Genomic DNA, 22,781 nt, shown 5'->3' on the forward strand with positions numbered 1-22,781 from the left:
GAGTGTAGAACATCTGATGCTCTTGTTAATACTCGTACTTCTGTATTTATTGGTAGGATTGTTTGGTTATCTACATCTAGTAGTCGAAATCCATCATTTTCTAGGTCTTGTTCTGGTGTTATATAAGTGTCAAATTCTACGTCTATGAAGTCTGAATATTCATATCTTCAGTATCATTGTCGTCCAATGGTTTTAATTGTAATTATTGCATCTACTGAATCATCAAGTAAATATAATAGTCGTAATGATGGAAGGGCAATAAAAATTAATGTAATTGCTGGTAAAGCTGTTCAGATTGTTTCAATTAAATGTCCATGAAGTATATTACGGTTAGTATAGGCAATAAATAATATATAACTTAGGGCATAACCTACAATTACTGTAATTAATAATAATACGACCATAGTATGATCATGAAAGAATGATAATTGCTCCATTAATGGTGAAGCTCCATCTTGAAGAGATAAATTTGATCATGTTGCCATTAATAAATATTTTCTAATAAAAGGTCAAACCTTTATTTGTAGAGCTTAAATCTACTGCACTAATCTGCCATATTAGAATCTAGAGATTAATGGTAATTCTGAGTAACTATGTTCTGCAGGAGGGTTATTTTGTAGTCATTCTGTTGATCTTCTTATGTTAGCTCTAAATATGATTGCTCGGTTTGTAATCATTCTTTCTCATATAATTACAATGAATATAATGATTCCTACAATAGAAATTGTAGACCCAATTCTTGATACTACGTTTCATGATGTATATGCGTCTGGGTAGTCTGAGTATCGTCGAGGTATTCCTGCTAATCCTAGGAAGTGTTGAGGAAAGAATGTTAAATTTACTCCAATGAATATAATTGTAAATTGGATTTTTAATCATGTATTATTTATAGTTAATCCTGTAAATAGTGGGTATCATTGAATAACACCTCCCATAATTGCAAATACTGCTCCTATAGATAATACATAATGAAAGTGGGCTACTACATAATATGTATCATGTAATACAATATCAAGTGATGAATTTGCTAATACTAATCCTGTTAATCCACCAATTGTAAATAGGAAAATAAATCCTAGAGCTCATAATAATGGTGGGTTGAACTTGAATTTAGTTCCATATAATGTAGCTAATCATCTAAATACCTTAATTCCTGTAGGTACAGCAATAATTATTGTTGCTGATGTAAAATATGCTCGTGTGTCAACATCCATTCCTACTGTAAATATATGATGTGCTCATACAATAAATCCTATTAGTCCAATTGATAGTATAGCATAAATTATACCTAATGTTCCAAATGATTCAATTTTTCCTCTTTCTTGACATACAATATGTGAAATAATTCCGAACCCCGGTAGAATTAAAATATAAACTTCTGGGTGTCCAAAGAATCAAAATAGATGTTGATATAGAATTGGGTCACCCCCTCCTGCAGGGTCAAAGAATGATGTATTTAAATTTCGATCTGTTAATAATATAGTAATAGCTCCTGCTAAAACTGGAAGTGAAAGAAGGAGAAGTAATGCTGTAATAGCTACAGATCATACAAATAAAGGTGTTTGATCTAAAGTTATACTTTCTGATCGCATATTAATTGCTGTTGTAATGAAATTCACTGCACCAAGAATGGATGATACACCTGCTAAGTGTAGTGAAAAAATAGCTAGATCTACAGATGCACCCCCGTGTGCAATAGCTCCTGCTAGAGGAGGGTAAACTGTTCATCCTGTACCAGCACCATTATCTACTATAGAAGATGTAAGAAGAAGGGTTAGTGAAGGTGGTAGTAATCAAAAACTTATATTATTTATTCGTGGAAATGCTATATCTGGTGCACCAATTATTAGTGGAACAAGTCAATTACCAAATCCACCAATTATAATAGGTATTACTATAAAGAAAATTATTACGAATGCGTGAGCTGTAATAATAACATTATAAATCTGGTCATCCCCAATTAGAGATCCGGGTTGGCCAAGTTCAGCACGAATAAGTATTCTTATTGATGTTCCTACTATTCCTGCTCATGCTCCAAATATGAAGTATAAAGTACCAATGTCCTTATGGTTTGTTGAGAATAATCATTTTTGCGGTAAGATGGCTGAATTTTAGGTGGTAGACTGTAAATCTACTTATGAGATGTTTTCTCTCTTATCATATTTAGGTCTTATATTCAATTATGATTCTAGACTGCAATTCTAGAGGTGTAAAATTTTACTAAGGCCTAAAAGATTATTCTTTTAATTATAACTTTGAAGGTTATTAGTTTGATTAACTTAAGTCCTTAGTATAATGAAATTAAGGTTGATGTTGAGATCAATCCTATTGTTGAAATTATTACTGTTATAGGAAGAATGATTCTTGATTTTTGGGACTTTATCTTTATAGATCACGAATTTTCTGTGTATGATATAATTAGAGCTGAGAATCTAATACGTATATAGTAGTAGAGTGTAATTGTAGTTAATACAACTATAATAGTTATAATAGTTGTTATATTGTTTTCTATTAATGATTGTATTACAATTCATTTTGGTAAGAATCCAAGGAATGGTGGTAGTCCACCTAAAGATAATAAAGATAAGAATATTATGAATTTAATTTCGGTTTTTATATTTCTTGCTGAATAAATTTGATTTATGAAAAATAAATTTATTTGCTTAAATAATAAAACTATAATTAATCTTAATAGTGAGTAAATAATGAAGTATAGTTCTCAGATGTTTTCTCTGACTGTTAATGATCTAATTATTCAACCTAGATGTCTGATTGATGAATATGCTAAAAGTTGTCGTAAGGATGTTTGATTTAAACCTCCTATTGCCCCAATAATAATTCTTAAGATAATAATTGTTCAAATAAAAGTTCTTAATTGAATACAATAAGATAAGACCATTATAGGGGCGATTTTTTGTCATGTTATTAATGTTAAACAATTATTTCATCTTGATGCTCCTATAACTTCTGGAAATCAGAAATGGAAAGGTGCAGCTCCAATCTTTAATAATAGTCTAGATCTAATTATTATTGATGGGATAAATTCTGTTTCTCATCCCATGGGATATTTTATTTGAATCAGCAAAATTGAAAATAGTAATATTGTCGATGCTATTGCTTGGACAATAAAATATTTAATTGATGATTCGTTTATTATTATATTTTTATTTCTTGTTAGGAGCGGAATAAATGAAAGTAAGTTGATCTCAAGTCCTATTCAAACCCCAAATCAGGAATTTGATGAAATGGACAGGATCGTTCCTATCATTAATGTTGATAGGAAGAGAAGTTTTGTAGAGTTGTTGGTCATTAAAAAGGAGAGGATTGATACCTCTATAAATGGGGTATGAACCCATTAGCTTGTTTAGCTTACCTTTTTACATTAAGGTGTATGATGCACGTTAGTTTTTGATACTAAAGGAGGTAGTTTAATTCTATCTTATGTAATTTTAATGAAGGTAATTTTATTTACTTTATTTACCCTATCAAGGTAACCCTTTAATCAGGCACTTCATTATTTAATATATAAATCGAAAGTTTTTTTTTGAAATTCTTTTATGTATTATTTTGTTTAATTAGGATTAATTTATCCTGCTCATTTTATTTTTTTTTATATATATATATAATAAATAATTTATATTAATATATTACATTTAATTGAAATTAAATTATTATAAGTTTATCTTACCATTATCAATTGATTATTTTAATGCAATTATTTACCCAGGATTATAGCTACTTATGTTTTTAGCTTAAAATAGGTTATTATAATATAATATATATAATAATATGTAATTTAATATTTAATATTATTATAATTGGATATAATAAATAAAATTATTTATTTTAATATAAAATATTATATTTAATATAAATAATTATATTAATTATAATAATATAATTATATAAATTATCTACAATTAGATTATTTAACTAATATATATGAAAGTTAACTTAATATAAAAAAAAGAATTCATATTAATAACATATTATATTAAATTACATAATTGTATAAAATATATTTATTATATTATTTAATCTTTCTTTATTTATTAGTGAAAAGAAAGATTAAATAAGAAAGAATATAATACATTTATTGCTATACATGTTCCATATTAATCTTTAATTATATATAATAGAGAAGTTGTTGTGGTCATACATAGGGGCGTTTCTTTTTTTTTTTGTTAATGTTTGTGGTTTTTTTCTTTTTTTTTCTTTAAATATTTGAATCTTTTATTTTTTCCTGGTTTAATAAATTTAAAATTTTCTTATTTTTTATTTTTAAAAGTTTTATTCTTGCTTGTTTATTCACTTTTTCTTTGTATTATATGTAAGTTTTGTTAGACTAAATGTTCTTTTTGCAGTAATTTGATTTAATTATCAAGTGATTTTGGATTTAGCAATTGATTTAGTATCGGCATAATTCGTGCCAGCAGCCGCGGTTATACGATTGATACAAGTGAATATTATTGGTTAAAACAGTTGTTTATATTATTAGGGTTGAAATATAAATTTGTAAGGTGAAATGTTAAAATTTATTTGTGGCCCTTTTTATGAATCTGTGAAATTTAAATAATAAACTAGGATTAGATACCCTATTATTTTAAATGTTAATTATATTTACCAGGGTACTATTAGTTAAGGTCTTTAAACCCAAAGAATTTGGCGGTATCTCATTCCATTCAGAGGAACCTACCCCATGATTGATAATACACGATTTACTCTACTTAATTTATTTGTTTGTATATCTCCGTTATCAGAGAATCTTTTTAGAGTTATAATTCTCAAGATTTATAATTATAAAATATTTCAGGTCAAGGTGCAGCTTATAGTTAAGAGGAGGTGGGTTACAATAGATTTTTGTTTATAACGGATTTGATAGTGAAATACTGTTAATGAAGGTGGATTTGATAGTAATTTAATTTATTTAATTTAACTGATATTGGCTCTGAGATGTGTACACATCGCCCGTCGCTCTCATTATTGATTATTCTATTTTATTTTTAAGTAGCTTCAATTTAGATGAGATAAGTCGTAACATAGTAGATGTACTGGAAAGTGTATCTAGGAAGAGTTTCAAGGTATAACTTATTAGTAAAGTGTTTCATTTACACTGAAAATTTTTCTGTGCAAATCAGGATATCTTGATTATTTATTTTATTATATTTATTTTTTGTTTATTTAATTATTTAATATAAATAATTTTATTGTATTTTTGTCTTAGTATATTTTATAGAATTGATTTTTTAAATTATAGTTTATTGGTAATGTAAGTGTTTTATGAAATATTATTTTAAATTTTTTTAAGTAGATTTTATTTATTGTACCTTTTGTATCAGGGTTTATCAAAATTTTAGTATTTATTTTACTTGTCTCGATTTGGGTTGATTTATAAATAATTTATAGTTAATGTATCATAATTATTATTAAATTATTTATAGAAATGAGATGTTAATCGTTTCCCAAGATATCTAGTTTCTTAAGAAAAAATTTAATTTTTTAAAGTTATTTGTTTTTATTTAATTTTTTAAGTAAAAATATTAACTTATTTATTCTTTAAGGGATAAGCTTTGAAGTTAATAACCTATAATTTATTTTATAGAAATATAATAGTAAGCTTTAAACCAGCTATCTTTAAGATTACGTTTTAGTTCATTATTTTTTATTTTGATTTTATAAATATTTTAGGTTTTTTATTAAGATTATTAATTTAATTTTAAAATTTTTGTAATAATGATAGAATTAGTATATTTATTTGTATGAAATTTTTACCTTGTGAACTTATTATAAGGAACTAGGCAAAATTGATTTCCGCCTGTTTATCAAAAACATGTCCTCTTGTTTATATTTTGAGGTCTGGCCTGCTCACTGAGCGTATTTTTAAAGAGCCGCGGTATTTTGACCGTGCAAAGGTAGCATAATCATTAGTCTCTTAATTAGTGGCTGGAATGAATGGCTTGACGAGAAATCAACTGTCTCTTAATAAATTTTTGAATTTAACTTTTGAGTCAAAAGGCTTAAATTCTTCTTTAGGACGAGAAGACCCTATAGAGCTTGACATTTTACTTTTATATAGTTTTTTGTTTGTCTTTCTATATTTAATGATGATGTTTTGTTGGGGTGACATGAAGAATAAATAAACTCTTCATTATTATATCATTTATTTATGTTTGTTATTTTGATCCATAATTTATGATCATAAGATTAAGTTACCTTAGGGATAACAGCGTAATTGTTTTTGAGAGCTCATATCGACAAAGCAGATTGCGACCTCGATGTTGGATTAAGAAAAATTTTGGGTGCAGGAGCCCAATGATTAGGTCTGTTCGACCTTTAAATTCTTACATGATCTGAGTTCAGACCGGCGTGAGCCAGGTCGGTTTCTATCCTAAGATTAATAATCCATATTAGTACGAAAGGACCATATGGTTAAAATATTTTTTGTTATATTGATTAATATTAATTTATTTACTATTTTGACAGATTAATGTGTTGAATTTAGAATTCATTTATGTAGATTTTTTCTACAAATAGTATTGATACTTTATGATTTATTTATATTTATTTTGAATTTTCTTTTATTGGTTATTTGTGTTTTAATTAGTGTTGCCTTTTTAACTTTATTAGAGCGTAAGGTTTTGGGTTATATTCAGATTCGAAAGGGTCCAAATAAGGTAGGTTTTGTTGGAATTCCTCAGCCATTTAGAGATGCTATTAAGTTAATTTGTAAGGAGCAGCCAATTCCTATTATATCTAATTACCTACTTTATTATTTTTCCCCTGTTTTTAATTTAATGATTTCTTTAGCCGTTTGAGTAATTTTTCCTTATTTAACTTATATGTGTTCTTTTTCTTATGGATTTTTATTTTTTTTATGTTGTACTAGATTAGGTGTTTATACTGTTATAATTGCTGGTTGATCTTCTAATTCAAATTATTCATTATTAGGTTCTCTTCGTTCTGTTGCTCAAACAATTTCTTATGAAGTTAGTTTAGCTTTAATTTTATTGTCTTTAATTATTTTAATTGGTAGTTTTAATATATTTGATTTTATAAACTATCAGCTTTATTGTTGATTTATTATTATTTCTTTTCCTTTAGCTTTAGCTTGTTTTGCTTCTTGCTTAGCTGAAACTAATCGTACTCCTTTTGATTTTGCTGAAGGGGAATCTGAGTTAGTTTCAGGATTTAATATTGAGTATGGTGCAGGTGGTTTTACTTTAATTTTTTTAGCTGAATATACTAGAATTGTCTTCATAAGAATGTTATTGGCTTTAATTTTTTTAGGCGGTGATTTTTATTCTTTTATATTTTTTATTAAGCTTGCTATTATATCTTTTGGTTTTATTTGGGTTCGTGGAACATTACCACGGTTTCGTTATGATAAATTAATGTACTTAGCTTGAAAAAGTTTTTTACCTTTATCTTTGAATTTTTTTATTTTCTTTGTTGGTTTAAAGATTTTATTTATCTCATTTGTTTAGTGAAATTTTTTGAGAAAAGTTAATAGAAGAGTTAAACTTCTAATTTTATGTTTTCAAAACATATGCTTTTCCTAAGCTAATTAACTTTATTCCTTAATTAATTTATCTCATGCGTTTGCGACATGGACATTAATTAAGAAATATGTGAAGTAAATAATTGTTAAGATTTGACCTGTTATAATATAAGGTTCTTCAACAGGTCGTTTACCAATTCACGTTAGTAAGCATACAACAACTACTATAATTCAGAATAAAATTTGATTAATAGGGTAAAATTGAATGCCTCGGAATGGTGTTTTATTATAAAATGGTAAAATTATTAAGATTCTAATTGATAGAAATAATGCAATAACACCTCCTAACTTATTAGGGATAGATCGTAAAATTGCATATGCAAATAGGAAATATCACTCTGGTTGAATGTGAACTGGTGTTACTAATGGGTTGGCAGGTACAAAGTTATCTGGATCTCCTAATAGGTAAGGATTAATTAAACATAGTATAATTAATAATGATGTTATTATTACAAATGTAATAGAATCCTTAAAGGTAAAGTATGGATGGAATGGAATTTTTTCAATATCTCCATTTAGTCCAAGAGGATTATTAGATCCTGTTTGGTGAAGAAAAAATAAATGAATTGCTGCTATAGCAGCAATAATAAATGGTAATACGAAATGGAATGTGAAGAATCGATTTAATGTTGCATTATCAACAGCGAATCCTCCTCATACTATTGGACTAAATCTGTTCCTAAGTATGGGATTGCTGATAATAAATTAGTAATTACTGTTGCACCTCAAAAAGATATTTGGCCTCAGGGTAAGACATATCCTATAAATGCAGTTGCTATAACTAAAAATAAAATCACTGTACCAATTATTCAGGTATGTATATATATATAAGATCCATAGTAAATTCCCCGTCCTACATGTAAGTAAATACAAATAAAAAATATAGATGCTCCATTTGCATGTAAGGTTCGGATAATTCAACCATTATTTACGTCTCGGCAGATGTGTACTACACTACTGAATGCTATTTCAATATTTGATGTATAATGTATAGCTAAAAATAGTCCAGTTACGATTTGAATTACCAAACATAACCCTAATAGGGATCCAAAATTTCATCAAAATGAAATATTTGTTGGGGCAGGTAAGTCAATTAAAGAGTTATTAATAATTTTAATTAAAGGATGTCTTAATCGTAAGGGTTTATTCATTAGTAATTATCTTATTTTACGAATAGGTCCCTGATTAATATTTGTGATTTTAACAACTGCTAGTAGTGCTAAAAATAAATAAATTATTATTATTATTGTAATAATGAATGTTGGTCTATTATATAATTTTTCTAAAGATATTGTTATTTCTTGATAATTGATTGAATTATCAATATTTATAGTTTCGGTGTTTTTGAAAAAGTCTATAAATATAGATATATCTAGAATAATTAATATTGATATGATAAATACCCACATTATTAATGTAATAATTATAGTAATTGATTTAGGCTGAAATATTTCGTTTGATGCAATTCTTGTAATGTAAATAAATAATACTAGTATACCACCAAGAAATGTTAAAAATAAAATATATGATAATCAATATCTTTCTATTATTGTTCCTGTTATTAATCCAACTAGGAAGGTTTGAAGGATAATAAAAAGCATTATTGATATTGGGTGTCTTAATTTAATAAAATTAATATTTATTACATTTGATAATGATATAATTATTATTTTGATCATTTCAGGGGTTAGTTTATTTAAAATATCGGTTTTGGGGACCGATGATGGAAGCTTTTCCACCTCTGAAGTTTTAAAAGTGGGGGCTGGACTTATTTCCGGTTTACAAGACCGGCGTTTTTTTTAAACTATTAAAACTAATGTTTATATTCTCTATTTTTACTTCTTTATTAATTTATTTTGCTGGTGTTTATGTTTTTTCTTCTAAACGTAAACATTTATTAATGGTTCTTTTGAGATTAGAATATATTGTTCTTTCTTTATTTATGTTAGTTATTGTTTTTCTTATTGAGTTTGATTATGATTATTTTTTTCCTGTTATTTTTTTAGTTTTTTCTGTTTGTGAGGGTGCTTTAGGTCTTTCTATTTTAGTTTCAATAATTCGTTCTCATGGTAATGATTTTTTTAATTCTTTTGGTTTATCTTTATGTTAAAGTATTTATTTATAACTATTTTTTTGATCCCTCTTTGTTTATTAAATAATTGTTGATGGTTGGTTCATTCTTTAATGTTTCTGTCGAGTTTTGTTTTTATAATTTGTGTTTATTCGTATGCTGATTTGAATATAATTAGATATTATTTTGGTATTGATTATTTTTCTTTTAGTTTAATTTTACTTAGTTTTTGGATTTGTTCTTTAATAATCACTGCTAGAGGTTCAGTTTATTTAAGTTCATATCATTCTAATTTTTTTGTTTTTATGGTTTTGATTTTAATAATTATGCTTTATTGTTCATTTGCTAGATTAAGTCTTCTTTCTTTTTATATTTTTTTTGAGGCTAAATTAGTTCCTACTTTACTTTTAATTTTGGGTTGGGGTTATCAACCTGAGCGTTTGCAGGCTGGTGTTTATTTAATTTTTTATACTTTGGTTGCTAGATTACCTTTATTATTAGTTTTATTTAAGGTTTATGATTTTTCTAATACTTTATATTTTCCTTTATTGGTTGATTTTTGTTCTTATTATTTTATGTTTTATGTATTTATAATTTTGGCTTTTTTAGTTAAAATGCCTATGTTTTTGGTTCATTTATGACTTCCTAAGGCTCATGTAGAGGCCCCTATTTCAGGTAGAATAATTCTTGCTGGTGTTTTATTAAAGTTAGGTGGTTATGGTATTTTTCGTGTTATAAAGGTTATTTCTTATTTGGGTTTAAAGTTTAATTATTTTTGATTATCTTTAGGTTTATCTGGAGGTGTAATTGTAAGATTTATTTGTTTTCGTCAGGTTGATTTAAAGTCTTTAATTGCATATTCTTCTGTTGCTCATATAAGAATGGTTATTGGTGGATTGATGACTATGAATTGATGAGGTTGTGTAGGTTCTCTTTCTCTAATGGTTGGTCATGGTTTATGTTCTTCTGGTTTATTTTGTTTATCTAATATTATTTATGAACGTTTAGGTAGACGAAGATTATTAATTAACAAGGGTATAATTAATTTGATGCCAAGAATGGCTTTATGATGATTTCTTTTAAGATCATCAAATATGGCTGCTCCTCCTTCTTTAAATTTGGTAGGTGAAATTAGATTATTAAATAGAATTATATCTTGATCTTCTTTTAGATTCTTTGCTTTGATTTTTTTATCTTTTTTTAGAGCTGTTTATACTTTGTATATATATTCTTATTCTCAGCATGGGAATTATTATTCTGGTGTTTATACTTGTTCTCTTGGTTATTTTCGTGAATATCATCTTTTACTCTTACATTGATTGCCTTTAAATATTCTCTGTTTAAAGGGTGAATATTTCTTTGTTTAGTTTGCTTAAGTATTTTAATTAAAAATATTGTTTTGTGGAATCAATGATATGAAGTTTTTCATCTTAGGCCGTGAATTTATTTTCTATTTGTTCTTTGAGTTTTTTTTCTTTGTTTATTTCGAGAACTATAATTTTTATTTTAGGTATTTATTATTTAATAATTGATTATAGAGTTTTTGTTGAGTGAGAGCTTTTCAATTTAAATGGTTCTATAGTTGTTATAACTTTAATTTTGGATTGAATATCTCTTATTTTTATATCTTTTGTTATATATATTTCTTCTTTGGTTATTTATTATAGAGAGGATTATATATCTGGTGAAAAGAATATAAATCGTTTTATTATTATTGTTTTAATATTTATTCTTTCTATAGGTTTTTTAATTATTAGTCCTAATTTAATTAGAATTTTATTAGGTTGAGATGGTTTAGGTTTAGTTTCTTATTGTTTAGTTATTTATTATCAAAATGTAAAATCTTATAGTGCTGGTATATTAACTGCACTTTCTAATCGTATTGGTGATGTTGCTATTTTAATTTCTATTGCATGAATGTTAAATTTTGGTGGTTGAAATTATATTTATTATTATGATTTTATTTCTAATTCTTTTGAAATAAAGCTAATTACTATATTAATTGTTTTAGCAGCTATAACTAAGAGAGCTCAGATTCCTTTCTCTTCATGACTTCCTGCTGCTATAGCAGCTCCTACTCCTGTTTCTGCTTTAGTTCATTCTTCTACTCTTGTTACTGCTGGTGTTTATTTATTAATTCGTTTTAGACCAATATTGGATACTTATAATTGTGGTTGATTTTTACTTTTAATTGGTTGTATAACTATATTTATGGCTGGATTGGGCGCTAATTTTGAGTTTGATTTAAAGAAGATTATTGCTCTTTCTACTTTAAGACAACTTGGTTTAATAATGAGAATTTTGGCTATAGGTTATCCAAAGCTTGCATTTTTTCATTTATTGGCTCATGCTTTATTTAAGGCATTATTATTTATATGTGCAGGTTCAATAATTCATAATTTGAAGGATTCTCAGGATATTCGTTTTATAGGATCAATTGTTAATTTTATACCTTTAACTTCAGTTTGTTTTAATGTTTCTAGTTTATCTTTGTGTGGAATACCTTTTTTAGCGGGATTTTATTCAAAGGATTTAATTCTTGAGATGGTTTGTTTAAGATGAATTAATTGTTTAATTTTTTTTCTTTATTTTTTTTCTACTGGTTTAACTGCTTCTTATTCTTTTCGTTTGTTTTATTATTCAATATCTGGTGATAATAATTTTTATTCTAGATTTTCTTTTGATGATAAGGGTTATTATATTTCATTTGGAATAATTGGTCTATTGTTTGTTGCTGTTTTTGGTGGTAGTCTTTTATCTTGATTAATTTTTCCTATTCCTCATGTGATTGCTTTACCTTATTATTTAAAGTTTTTAACTATTACAGTTGTTATTTTAGGTGCTTATTTAGGTTATCTTATTTCTAATTTTGATTTTTCTCATAATTTATTTTCTTTAAGTATACTTTCTTTTGTTAGATTTGCTGGTTCTATATGATTTATACCTTTTCTTTCAACTAAGTTTATTAGATATATTCCTTTAAAAATGGGTTATTATTCATCTAAGTCATTTGATTATGGTTGAGGTGAATTACTTGGTGGTCAAGGTTTATATAGATTATTTATTTATTTAATTGGTTATATTCAAGGTTGATATGATTCTAATTTCAAGATTTATCTTTTAACTTTTATTTTTTGAATATATCTGTCTCGCGTGTGTTTTTTCGTTTACTTAAATAGCTTATAATTAGAGCGTGACACTGAAGATGTTAAGGAAGTATTTTTACTTTTAGGTATTTATAAATATAGATATATTATTTTTACAGTGAAAATGTAATGTTTTATTTAAACTATATAAATTTTAGAAATGTTAACGGAGTTTAACCGCTAATATAAAAAGTTAGCAGCTTTCATATTGGCTTTACATTTCCTTAATTGGAACTATTATAGTTCAATTATATTATTAACAGTAATACGCCTCTTTTTGGCTTCAATTAATAAGAATAAGGGTAGTACATACCAATCTTCCAGGTCGAAACTGACTGCAATATTTCGCTTCTTATTCTATTTAAGGTTGATTGATATTATCAATACTTTTTGAATGCAACCCAAATGTTATGTTTAACTACAACCCTTTATTCTGCTCATTGTAATGCTCCTTGGTTTCATTCATGGTATAGTCCACCTAATAGAACTAGGATAAAAAATATTGTTGATACTGTTCAGATTATAATGTCTGAGGTTTTAAAAATAATTACAATTGGTAGAATTAGTGCAATTTCTACATCAAAAATTAAAAAGATTACTGCGATTAGGAAGAATCGTAGTGAGAATGGTATTCGTGCTGATCTTTTTGGATCAAACCCACATTCAAATGGTGATCTTTTTTCTCGATCATTAATTAATTTTTTTGATAGTGTTGTTGCCAGGATTATAACAATTATTGGAATAATAAATCTAATGAAAACTCTTGTTGATAGAATTAGAATTGTTTTTCTTGATTTATATCAAGCTTTCTGATTGGAAGTCAAATGTACTATTTATACTAGAAAAACAATTATCTACCTCATCAATAAATAGAAATATATAAGAATAATCATACTACGTCTACGAAGTGTCAGTATCATGCTGCTGCTTCAAATCCAAAGTGATGTCTTGGTGAAAATTGATTTATTGAGTGTCGAAGTAGACATGTTGATAAAAAGATTGTTCCAATAATTACGTGTAAACCATGGAATCCTGTTGCAACAAAGAATGTTGATCCATAAACTGCATCTGCAATGGTAAAAGGTGCTTCTCAATATTCATATGCTTGAAGTATTGTAAAGTATAGTCCTAATAACACTGTGAAGAATAATCCTTGTAGAGCTTGAGTATGATTAGATTCCATTAAACTATGATGTGCTCATGTTACTGTTACTCCTGATGCTAAAAGAATAGCTGTATTAAGTAATGGAATTTGTATAGGGTTAAAGGGTTGAATTCCTATTGGAGGTCATAGTATTCCTAGTTCAATTGTTGGTGCTAATCTTCTTCTAAAGAATGCTCAAAAAAAAGAAACGAAAAATAACACCTCTGATGCGATAAATAAAATTATTCCCCATCGTAATCCAATTGATACAAATCCTGTATGTAATCCTTGATATGTTCCTTCTCGTACTACATCTCGTCATCATTGAATTATGGTTAGTAGGGTAATTCCAAATCCGATTATGAATAAGTTAATATTAAATAGGTGAAATCATTTTGCTAGTCCTGATACTAGTACTATTGCTCCAATTGCTCCTGTTAGTGGTCAAGGTCTATAGTCTACTAAGTGGAATGGGTGGTTTGAGTGAGTTGTTAACATAGGTTTAATATACTTCTCTAGAATATAGAGTTCTTAGAATTGAGAAAACATAGGCTTGAATTATTGCTACTGCTGATTCTAGAATTAATAGAAGTATTTGTCCAATAATTAGTAATGAGATTAAGTTTATTGCTATAGATGATCCTGTGTTTCCTAATAAGGTTAATAATAAGTGTCCTGCAATTATATTTGCTGCCAACCGTACTGCTAATGTACCTGGTCGAATAACATTACTAATTGTTTCAATTAGTACTATAAATGATATCAATGCAGGCGGTGTACCTTGTGGTACAAGGTGTGTAAATATATGATTAGTATGGTTAATTCATCCAAATAATATAAATCTTAGCCATATAGGTAGGGCAATTGCAAATGTTAATGCTAAATGTCTTGTTCTAGTAAAAATATAAGGGAATAATCCTATGAAATTGTTAAATAATATTATAATAAAAATTGAGATGAAAATGAATGTTGTTCCATTAAATGATTTTGGTCCAAGAAGTGTTTTAAATTCATTATGTAAGGTTAAATTTAGTTTATTTCAGATAATGTTAATTCGTGATGGTGTAAGTCAAAATAGTGATGGGATTAATAATAGTCCTAGAAATGTTCTAGTTCAATTTAATGATAAATTAAAGATGTTAGTTGATGGATCAAATGTTGAGAATAGATTTGTTATCATTTTCAATTTAAGTTTTTTATTTCAATTGTTCCTTTTTCTGCTCTTTTAATAAGGTTAGGTTTAAATGAGAAGAAGTTTATTTGATTAAACAAGATTAATGTAGCTGAAAATATAATGAATAGTGAGAATCATATAAGAGGGGATATTTGAGGGATTTGGATATAATTTCCCCATCAGAAGTAGTCGTTAATTTACTATTATTTGGTTTAAGAGACCATTACTTACTTTCAGTCATCTGATGAATTTCAAGGTGTACTAATTTTTTTAGTTACTTTAGATTGACACTCTAATGTTATTTATTTTAACTAACTCCTTAAATTATCTTAGATAATCACTTAATAAATAAATTTACTGAAGTTCTTTCAATTACAATTGGTATAAATCTGTGGTTTGCTCCACAGATTTCTGAGCATTGTCCAAAGAATAATCCAGGTCGATTTATTGTGAATGTTCCTTGATTTAAACGACCTGGCGTTGCATCAATTTTAACTCCTAATGCAGGAACTGCTCATGAGTGTAGAACATCTGATGCTCTTGTTAATACTCGTACTTCTGTATTTATTGGTAGGATTGTTCGGTTATCTACATCTAGTAGTCGAAATCCATCATTTTCTAGGTCTTGTTCTGGTGTTATATAAGTGTCAAATTCTACGTCTATGAAGTCTGAATATTCATATCTTCAGTATCATTGTCGTCCAATGGTTTTAATTGTAATTATTGCATCTACTGAATCATCAAGTAAATATAATAGTCGTAATGATGGAAGGGCAATAAAAATTAATGTAATTGCTGGTAAAGCTGTTCAGATTGTTTCAATTAAATGTCCATGAAGTATATTACGGTTAGTATAGGCAATAAATAATATATAACTTAGGGCATAACCTACAATTACTGTAATTAATAATAATACGACCATAGTATGATCATGAAAGAATGATAATTGCTCCATTAATGGTGAAGCTCCATCTTGAAGAGATAAATTTGATCATGTTGCCATTAATAAATATTTTCTAATAAAAGGTCAAACCTTTATTTGTAGAGCTTAAATCTACTGCACTAATCTGCCATATTAGAATCTAGAGATTAATGGTAATTCTGAGTAACTATGTTCTGCAGGAGGGTTATTTTGTAGTCATTCTGTTGATCTTCTTATGTTAGCTCTAAATATGATTGCTCGGTTTGTAATCATTCTTTCTCATATAATTACAATGAATATAATGATTCCTACAATAGAAATTGTAGACCCAATTCTTGATACTACGTTTCATGATGTATATGCGTCTGGGTAGTCTGAGTATCGTCGAGGTATTCCTGCTAATCCTAGGAAGTGTTGAGGAAAGAATGTTAAATTTACTCCAATGAATATAATTGTAAATTGGATTTTTAATCATGTATTATTTATAGTTAATCCTGTAAATAGTGGGTATCATTGAATAACACCTCCCATAATTGCAAATACTGCTCCTATAGATAATACATAATGAAAGTGGGCTACTACATAATATGTATCATGTAATACAATATCAAGTGATGAATTTGCTAATACTAATCCTGTTAATCCACCAATTGTAAATAGGAAAATAAATCCTAGAGCTCATAATAATGGTGGGTTGAACTTGAATTTAGTTCCATATAATGTAGCTAATCATCTAAATACCTTAATTCCTGTAGGTACAGCAATAATTATTGTTGCTGATGTAAAATATGCTCGTGTGTCAACATCCATTCCTACTGTAAATATATGATGTGCTCATACAATAAATCCTATTAGTCCAATTGATAGTATAGCATAAATTATACCTAATGTTCCAAATGATTCAATTTTTCCTCTTTCTTGACATACAATATGTGAAATAATTCCGAACCCCGGTAGAATTAAAATATAAACTTCTGGGTGTCCAAAGAATCAAAATAGATGTTGATATAGAATTGGGTCACCCCCTCCTGCAGGGTCAAAGAATGATGTATTTAAATTTCGATCTGTTAATAATATAGTAATAGCTCCTGCTAAAACTGGAAGTGAAAGAAGGAGAAGTAATGCTGTAATAGCTACAGATCATACAAATAAAGGTGTTTGATCTAAAGTTATACTTTCTGATCGCATATTAATTGCTGTTGTAATGAAATTCACTGCACCAAGAATGGATGATACACCTGCTAAGTGTAGTGAAAAAATAGCTAGATCTACAGATGCACCCCCGTGTGCAATAGCTCCTGCTAGAGGAGGGTAAACTGTTCATCCTGTACCAGCACCATTATCTACTATAGAAGATGTAAGAAGAAGGGTTAGTGAAGGTGGTAGTAATCAAAAACTTATATTATTTATTCGTGGAAATGCTATATCTGGTGCACCAATTATTAGTGGAACAAGTCAATTACCAAATCCACCAATTATAATAGGTATTACTATAAAGAAAATTATTACGAATGCGTGAGCTGTAATAATAACATTATAAATCTGGTCATCCCCAATTAGAGATCCGAACACGCGATCTAGTGTACGAATAAGTATTCTTATTGATGTTCCTACTATTCCTGCTCATGCTCCAAATATGAAGTATAAAGTACCAATGTCCTTATGGTTTGTTGAGAATAATCATTTTTGCGGTAAGATGGCTGAATTTTAGGTGGTAGACTGTAAATCTACTTATGAGATGTTTTCTCTCTTATCATATTTAGGTCTTATATTCAATTATGATTCTAGACTGCAATTCTAGAGGTGTAAAATTTTACTAAGGCCTAAAAGATTATTCTTTTAATTATAACTTTGAAGGTTATTAGTTTGATTAACTTAAGTCCTTAGTATAATGAAATTAAGGTTGATGTTGAGATCAATCCTATTGTTGAAATTATTACTGTTATAGGAAGAATGATTCTTGATTTTTGGGACTTTATCTTTATAGATCACGAATTTTCTGTGTATGATATAATTAGAGCTGAGAATCTAATACGTATATAGTAGTAGAGTGTAATTGTAGTTAATACAACTATAATAGTTATAATAGTTGTTATATTGTTTTCTATTAATGATTGTATTACAATTCATTTTGGTAAGAATCCAAGGAATGGTGGTAGTCCACCTAAAGATAATAAAGATAAGAATATTATGAATTTAATTTCGGTTTTTATATTTCTTGCTGAATAAATTTGATTTATGAAAAATAAATTTATTTGCTTAAATAATAAAACTATAATTAATCTTAATAGTGAGTAAATAATGAAGTATAGTTCTCAGATGTTTTCTCTGACTGTTAATGATCTAATTATTCAACCTAGATGTCTGATTGATGAATATGCTAAAAGTTGTCGTAAGGATGTTTGATTTAAACCTCCTATTGCCCCAATAATAATTCTTAAGATAATAATTGTTCAAATAAAAGTTCTTAATTGAATACAATAAGATAAGACCATTATAGGGGCGATTTTTTGTCATGTTATTAATGTTAAACAATTATTTCATCTTGATGCTCCTATAACTTCTGGAAATCAGAAATGGAAAGGTGCAGCTCCAATCTTTAATAATAGTCTAGATCTAATTATTATTGATGGGATAAATTCTGTTTCTCATCCCATGGGATATTTTATTTGAATCAGCAAAATTGAAAATAGTAATATTGTCGATGCTATTGCTTGGACAATAAAATATTTAATTGATGATTCGTTTATTATTATATTTTTATTTCTTGTTAGGAGCGGAATAAATGAAAGTAAGTTGATCTCAAGTCCTATTCAAACCCCAAATCAGGAATTTGATGAAATGGACAGGATCGTTCCTATCATTAATGTTGATAGGAAGAGAAGTTTTGTAGAGTTGTTGGTCATTAAAAAGGAGAGGATTGATACCTCTATAAATGGGGTATGAACCCATTAGCTTGTTTAGCTTACCTTTTTACATTAAGGTGTATGATGCACGTTAGTTTTTGATACTAAAGGAGGTAGTTTAATTCTATCTTATGTAATTTTAATGAAGGTAATTTTATTTACTTTATTTACCCTATCAAGGTAACCCTTTAATCAGGCACTTCATTATTTAATATATAAATCGAAAGTTTTTTTTTGAAATTCTTTTATGTATTATTTTGTTTAATTAGGATTAATTTATCCTGCTCATTTTATTTTTTTTTATATATATATATAATAAATAATTTATATTAATATATTACATTTAATTGAAATTAAATTATTATAAGTTTATCTTACCATTATCAATTGATTATTTTAATGCAATTATTTACCCAGGATTATAGCTACTTATGTTTTTAGCTTAAAATAGGTTATTATAATATAATATATATAATAATATGTAATTTAATATTTAATATTATTATAATTGGATATAATAAATAAAATTATTTATTTTAATATAAAATATTATATTTAATATAAATAATTATATTAATTATAATAATATAATTATATAAATTATCTACAATTAGATTATTTAACTAATATATATGAAAGTTAACTTAATATAAAAAAAAGAATTCATATTAATAACATATTATATTAAATTACATAATTGTATAAAATATATTTATTATATTATTTAATCTTTCTTTATTTATTAGTGAAAAGAAAGATTAAATAAGAAAGAATATAATACATTTATTGCTATACATGTTCCATATTAATCTTTAATTATATATAATAGAGAAGTTGTTGTGGTCATACATAGGGGCGTTTCTTTTTTTTTTGTTAATGTTTGTGGTTTTTTTCTTTTTTTTTCTTTAAATATTTGAATCTTTTATTTTTTCCTGGTTTAATAAATTTAAAATTTTCTTATTTTTTATTTTTAAAAGTTTTATTCTTGCTTGTTTATTCACTTTTTCTTTGTATTATATGTAAGTTTTGTTAGACTAAATGTTCTTTTTGCAGTAATTTGATTTAATTATCAAGTGATTTTGGATTTAGCAATTGATTTAGTATCGGCATAATTCGTGCCAGCAGCCGCGGTTATACGATTGATACAAGTGAATATTATTGGTTAAAACAGTTGTTTATATTATTAGGGTTGAAATATAAATTTGTAAGGTGAAATGTTAAAATTTATTTGTGGCCCTTTTTATGAATCTGTGAAATTTAAATAATAAACTAGGATTAGATACCCTATTATTTTAAATGTTAATTATATTTACCAGGGTACTATTAGTTAAGGTCTTTAAACCCAAAGAATTTGGCGGTATCTCATTCCATTCAGAGGAACCTACCCCATGATTGATAATACACGATTTACTCTACTTAATTTATTTGTTTGTATATCTCCGTTATCAGAGAATCTTTTTAGAGTTATAATTCTCAAGATTTATAATTATAAAATATTTCAGGTCAAGGTGCAGCTTATAGTTAAGAGGAGGTGGGTTACAATAGATTTTTGTTTATAACGGATTTGATAGTGAAATACTGTTAATGAAGGTGGATTTGATAGTAATTTAATTTATTTAATTTAACTGATATTGGCTCTGAGATGTGTACACATCGCCCGTCGCTCTCATTATTGATTATTCTATTTTATTTTTAAGTAGCTTCAATTTAGATGAGATAAGTCGTAACATAGTAGATGTACTGGAAAGTGTATCTAGGAAGAGTTTCAAGGTATAACTTATTAGTAAAGTGTTTCATTTACACTGAAAATTTTTCTGTGCAAATCAGGATATCTTGATTATTTATTTTATTATATTTATTTTTTGTTTATTTAATTATTTAATATAAATAATTTTATTGTATTTTTGTCTTAGTATATTTTATAGAATTGATTTTTTAAATTATAGTTTATTGGTAATGTAAGTGTTTTATGAAATATTATTTTAAATTTTTTTAAGTAGATTTTATTTATTGTACCTTTTGTATCAGGGTTTATCAAAATTTTAGTATTTATTTTACTTGTCTCGATTTGGGTTGATTTATAAATAATTTATAGTTAATGTATCATAATTATTATTAAATTATTTATAGAAATGAGATGTTAATCGTTTCCCAAGATATCTAGTTTCTTAAGAAAAAATTTAATTTTTTAAAGTTATTTGTTTTTATTTAATTTTTTAAGTAAAAATATTAACTTATTTATTCTTTAAGGGATAAGCTTTGAAGTTAATAACCTATAATTTATTTTATAGAAATATAATAGTAAGCTTTAAACCAGCTATCTTTAAGATTACGTTTTAGTTCATTATTTTTTATTTTGATTTTATAAATATTTTAGGTTTTTTATTAAGATTATTAATTTAATTTTAAAATTTTTGTAATAATGATAGAATTAGTATATTTATTTGTATGAAATTTTTACCTTGTGAACTTATTATAAGGAACTAGGCAAAATTGATTTCCGCCTGTTTATCAAAAACATGTCCTCTTGTTTATATTTTGAGGTCTGGCCTGCTCACTGAGCGTATTTTTAAAGAGCCGCGGTATTTTGACCGTGCAAAGGTAGCATAATCATTAGTCTCTTAATTAGTGGCTGGAATGAATGGCTTGACGAGAAATCAACTGTCTCTTAATAAATTTTTGAATTTAACTTTTGAGTCAAAAGGCTTAAATTCTTCTTTAGGACGAGAAGACCCTATAGAGCTTGACATTTTACTTTTATATAGTTTTTTGTTTGTCTTTCTATATTTAATGATGATGTTTTGTTGGGGTGACATGAAGAATAAATAAACTCTTCATTATTATATCATTTATTTATGTTTGTTATTTTGATCCATAATTTATGATCATAAGATTAAGTTACCTTAGGGATAACAGCGTAATTGTTTTTGAGAGCTCATATCGACAAAGCAGATTGCGACCTCGATGTTGGATTAAGAAAAATTTTGGGTGCAGGAGCCCAATGATTAGGTCTGTTCGACCTTTAAATTCTTACATGATCTGAGTTCAGACCGGCGTGAGCCAGGTCGGTTTCTATCCTAAGATTAATAATCCATATTAGTACGAAAGGACCATATGGTTAAAATATTTTTTGTTATATTGATTAATATTAATTTATTTACTATTTTGACAGATTAATGTGTTGAATTTAGAATTCATTTATGTAGATTTTTTCTACAAATAGTATTGATACTTTATGATTTATTTATATTTATTTTGAATTTTCTTTTATTGGTTATTTGTGTTTTAATTAGTGTTGCCTTTTTAACTTTATTAGAGCGTAAGGTTTTGGGTTATATTCAGATTCGAAAGGGTCCAAATAAGGTAGGTTTTGTTGGAATTCCTCAGCCATTTAGAGATGCTATTAAGTTAATTTGTAAGGAGCAGCCAATTCCTATTATATCTAATTACCTACTTTATTATTTTTCCCCTGTTTTTAATTTAATGATTTCTTTAGCCGTTTGAGTAATTTTTCCTTATTTAACTTATATGTGTTCTTTTTCTTATGGATTTTTATTTTTTTTATGTTGTACTAGATTAGGTGTTTATACTGTTATAATTGCTGGTTGATCTTCTAATTCAAATTATTCATTATTAGGTTCTCTTCGTTCTGTTGCTCAAACAATTTCTTATGAAGTTAGTTTAGCTTTAATTTTATTGTCTTTAATTATTTTAATTGGTAGTTTTAATATATTTGATTTTATAAACTATCAGCTTTATTGTTGATTTATTATTATTTCTTTTCCTTTAGCTTTAGCTTGTTTTGCTTCTTGCTTAGCTGAAACTAATCGTACTCCTTTTGATTTTGCTGAAGGGGAATC

General features: G+C 26.7%; 1 long non-coding RNA gene across 1 annotated transcript; it reads left to right on the forward strand.

The window, feature by feature from the left end:
* The first annotated feature begins 5,158 nt into the window (after positions 1-5,158).
* On the forward strand, positions 5,159-22,081 carry LOC126358175 (uncharacterized). The gene is made up of 2 exons (XR_007566223.1): positions 5,159-6,075; positions 21,687-22,081. It is a non-coding gene; the product is annotated as an uncharacterized LOC126358175 (long non-coding RNA).
* The last annotated feature ends 700 nt before the right edge of the window (positions 22,082-22,781 follow it).

This window comes from Schistocerca gregaria, chromosome 1 (assembly GCF_023897955.1).
Source record: "Schistocerca gregaria isolate iqSchGreg1 chromosome 1, iqSchGreg1.2, whole genome shotgun sequence".
Taxonomy (NCBI): domain Eukaryota; kingdom Metazoa; phylum Arthropoda; class Insecta; order Orthoptera; family Acrididae; genus Schistocerca; species Schistocerca gregaria.